This window comes from Piliocolobus tephrosceles, chromosome 8 (genome assembly GCF_002776525.5).
Source record: "Piliocolobus tephrosceles isolate RC106 chromosome 8, ASM277652v3, whole genome shotgun sequence".
Lineage (NCBI taxonomy): Eukaryota > Metazoa > Chordata > Mammalia > Primates > Cercopithecidae > Piliocolobus > Piliocolobus tephrosceles.
Genome location: NC_045441.1, coordinates 56,736,458 through 56,741,304, shown reverse-complemented (window position 1 = coordinate 56,741,304; position 4,847 = coordinate 56,736,458).

Sequence of the window (4,847 nt, the reverse complement as noted above, 5' to 3'; positions counted from 1 at the left end):
GGTGAGGACATCTAAGACTCTTGGGAAGTGGAACCATCCCCTTGCAGGACCAGCCTTACAAGCACAAGTCAAGCGCTCAGCCTATTACTGGGACTGCACAGATGGGGGAACCAGCAGACCTGCATCAGGAGCACACCAGTCATCTTGGGGTTTTACACTTCTCAAAATAATTGCTTAGGACAGTACACAGTATAATCAGGACTGAACAAACGTCATACCCATTATTCTCTCACCTCCATAGGCAAACACAACTTGCTCTAAACACATTACTAAGCAACTTTAAGAAAAGTTTAGCAGAGTTCATAGTACCATTTGTTAAGGTGCCTAATAACACAAATATTCCAAAATTGTCTCAATCATAGCAATAAGCTCCTGGAAATGGAAACGGGGAAGAGAATAATTTCATCAGTCTGACAAAAGTTATTAAATATTTTAAAATAAATGAAACAAAAGGCACAGGACTTAGATGATTAAAACTATGAAAGCTTATTGAAGAATACAAAATAAGATCTAAATAAAAGGGAAAATATGCCATGTTCTAAGATAAAATTGATGTTTTTAAAAACGCCATTTTTCCCCTAAATCAATTTATAAATCTAATATTTCAATTAGAATACAAACAAGTTCTTTTTGTTTGTTTTGAGGGCTATTTGTGGGCTTTTTTGGTTTGGTTGGATTGTGTGCTTTATTTGATGGGAGGTGGGCTGGGAGTAGAGAAGAAGGAGGTTTCAAGTTTGAATGGAAGGAAAAATGCCCAAGAATAGTCATGAAGAGTATAAATAACACCAGTATCAAGGGGGGCACTTGCCTCAGTAGATATGTGAACACACTTTAAAACAGAACAAGATATTTTAGAATGTAGAGGCAAAATCAAATCAATATACGAATAGATCAATGCAACATGATGGAAAAAAATGAGCATAACACAATAAAGAATCCAGAAATGGATGTCAGTATATTTGGAAATGTAGTCTATGACAAAGATGATATATCCAGTAAAAGGGAAAGGGGTATTAATTAATAACTAATTATTGGCACAACTAATTACTGATCAGGAAAAAAAGTATTAAAAATAGCAAAAAAAAAAAAAAGCCAGACGTGGTGGTGCACTCCTGTGATCCCAGCTACTCAGGAGGCTGAGGCAGGAGGATCATTGGCACCCAGGAGTTTGAGGCTGCAGTGCACTGTGACAATCAATAGCCACTACACTACACTCTAGCCTGGAGAACATAGTGAGACTGCATCTCTTTAAAAAGATTTACAAGTGATTTAATAACGTAAATGTTTTAAAAATAATAATAATGGTCTTTCAAAGTAAATAAATAAAAAAATACTTCATGTAAAGTTTATGGATTGAGAGAGGACTTCTTAACCTAGACTAAAATCTAGAAGTTAGAAACAACTGTGTTTGACTATATAAAAATAATATTTTGCTACAGCGAAAGATATTATAATATCACCAAAACCAAAAACTTGGAAAATCTTTATTTACAATGTAGAGATCAGTTGATACCTTATCATGTAGAGAGATCTTTCAAAATGACAAGGAGGCAAGTAATGTGTTAATAAAATGAAGGAAGAAACAATTCATAGAAGAGAAAGACCAAAGAGTAAGCAAATCAATGAAAAAGCTAACTCGCTGTCTGAGCAGGGCATCTCTGAAAGAAAGGCAGCAGCCCCAGTCAGGGGCTTATAGATAAAACTCTCAACTTCCTGGGACAGAGCACCTGGGGGAAGGGGCGGTTGTGGGCAAAGCTTCAGCATACTTAAACATTCCTGCCTGCCAGCTCTGAAGAGAACAGCAGATCTCCAAGCACAGTGCTCAAGATCTGCTAAGTGGGTTGCTGACCCCCATGCCAGCAGGGGTTGACAGACACCTCCTACAAAAGAACTCCGCTCGCACATGGCAGATGACCTTCTGGGACAAAGCTTCCAGAGGAAGGAACAGGCAGCAATCTTTGCTGTTCTGCAGCCTCTGCTGGTGATACCCAGGCAAACAGGGTCTGGAGTGCACCTCCAGCAAACTCCAGCAGACCTGCAGAATAGTCAGGGACCTGACTGTCAGAAGGAAAACTAACAAACAGAAAGGAATAGCATCAACATCAACAAAAAGGACGTCCACACAAAAACCCCATCCAAAGGTCACCGACATCAAACACCAAAGCTAGATAAATCCACAAAGATGAGGAAAAGCCAGCATAAAAAATCAATGAATCCAGGACCTGGGTTTTTGAAAAGATTTTTAGTAGAGACAGGGTTTTGCCATATTGGCCAGGCTGGTCTCAAACTCCTGACCTCCGGTCATCCACCCGCCTCAGCCTCCCCCAAAGTGCTGGGATTACAGGTGTGAGCCACCATGCCTGGCCGGCATCTTCGCTTCCTACCTGAGCTCCGGGCCCTCCCTATATTTTGTCTCTTCCTCAAGAACCTCATTTCGTCAATTATTAACTTCTTTTCTTTTCTTTTTTCTTTTTTTTTTTTTTTTGAGACGGAGTCTCGCTCTGCTGCCCAGGCTGGAATGCAGTGGCTGGATCTCAGCTCACTGCAAGCTCCACCTCACGGGTTCACGCCATTCTCCTGCCTCAGCCTCCCGAGTAGCTGGGACTACAGGCGCCCGCCACCTCGCCCGGCTAGTTTTTTGTATTTTTTAGTAGAAACGGGGTTTCACCACGTTAGCCAGGATGGTCTCGATCTCCTGACCTCGTGATCCGCCCGTCTCGGCCTCCCAAAGTGCTGGGATTACAGGCTTGAGCCACCACGCCCGGCCTATTAACTTCTTTTCTCTATCTTCAACATCTCTGATCCTTTCCTCCAGCATATATGCACATATGCTGTCTTTTCCACTCTAGAAAGGAAAGGAAGAAAGAGGGAATAAAAACTCTCCACTTCTCTTTAATAAAATGTACTTTTTGTTGAAGAATCCCCAGGAACAAAGAGAAGATATTTTAAACAGCAGCCACCGTACAAGGAGGAAGGGGCAGGACAGGTCACCTATAAAGAAGCAAGGATTGGGCTGGGCGTGGTGGCTCACGCCTGTAATCCCAGCATTCCGGGAGGCCGAGGCGGGCGGATCACGAGGTCAGGAGATCGAGACCATCCTGGCTAACACGGTGAAACTCCGTCTCTACTAAAAAATACAAAAAATTAGCGGGGCGTAGTGGCCGGTGCCTGTAGTACCAGCTAGGCGGGAGGCTGAGGCAGGAGAATGGCCTGAACCTAGGAGGTGGAGCTTGCGGTGAGCCGAGATTACACCACTGCACTCCAGCCTGGGCGACAGAGGGAGACTTTGTCTCAAAAAAGAAAAGAAGCAACAATTAGACTCCTGGTTTTTTTTTTTTTGTTTTTTTTTCAATAGCAACAGTGGAAGCCAAAATACATTGGAATGATATCCTAAGAGAAAATAATTGCCACCTTAGAATAGTGGGGATAAACACATTTTTAGACAAACGAAAGCTAACATTGTTTTCCATCAACAGAAATTATAAAAAATTTACTTCAGGCAGAAAGATAGGGACAGATGATAGGTCTGAGATGCAAGAGGAATGAAGAACACAAAAGTGTGACTTAAATACGAACATCATGCATGACAAACTGATAAGAATCAGCAAAGAAAAGATGGTCTTTTCAATAAATGGACCTGGGAAAATTGGGTTATGAAGAAAAATGAAACTGGACCTCTGCCAAATAACATACATGCAAAATTGATTCTACGTAGATTAAAATCCTAAATGTGAAAGGCAAAACAATAAAGCTTTTAGAATATATTATAGGAATATAGCTTCATGACTTCAGGGTTAGAAAGTATTTTTAAACAAGAACCTATGAAAGAAAATGGCTAAACTTGAGTACATTAAAATTAAGACGTTCTATTCATCATGGATACCATAAAGAGGGTGAAAAGACAATCACAGCTTGAGAGATGTTTGCAGCACATGTAATAAACAAAAGACTAAAATCCACAAATGTAAAGAACACTTACATGTTAATTAAAAAGAGACATAATACATTCTAAAAATGGACAAGCGACTTAAATAAACACTTTATTAATACATAGGCGTCTGTGGTCAAAAATCTATGGGAAAAGTACTGCTTCATAGCAGTCTCTCAGGGAATCAGTATTTTAATGAATAAGATTAGAAAATGGTGCATGAGCACTCTCAGGCTGTGTCTCCAAGCTTAGGAAGTGGTTCCTGCATTTCAAGGCTGGATCTTTCACCTCCGAAATGTGCTTGAGGTATTATGTTTGGAAAACGAGCTTCAGAGAGGGCCCTTATTCAAGACAGAGAACTATTATGAGATTTTGCAAGAAGGTTGCAATTCAGCATTTCTAAAATTTCTTAGCAGATTAATGTCATTTTGTACTTAGTGAAAATGTGCATTTAACTTTATTCTAAATTAAATTTGAGGGTGCCAAGAGCAAGAACTCATTAATAATAAACATTTCTTTTAATGAAGGTAAATATTTTTGACTTAATTTCACAAAGGCATTATTTCCCTGTCTTCTGCCCCTTTACCTCTTTCTCTGTCTCCCTCTCCCATCTCCCTGTCTTATCTCCTGTTCATCCAAACCATTCCCATCTCCCACCAGGCCTGATCTTTCTACATCTCTACATTTCACAACATTTCTCACAATTTTCTGATGGAATTTTCTTCAATACATAATTAATTATTGGAAGGAAAAATCAACACAAAATAAAATTGACAGTAGTTAAAGCCACATATTGTAAAATTTATGACCAAATAGTAGTCAAAAATCTTACTTTTGTCAAAGTTTCTATCTTGTCCAGTTTAAGCCAGGTGGATTGGCCAATAAATAACGGCCTCAAAAGGAAATGCATGGCAATAAT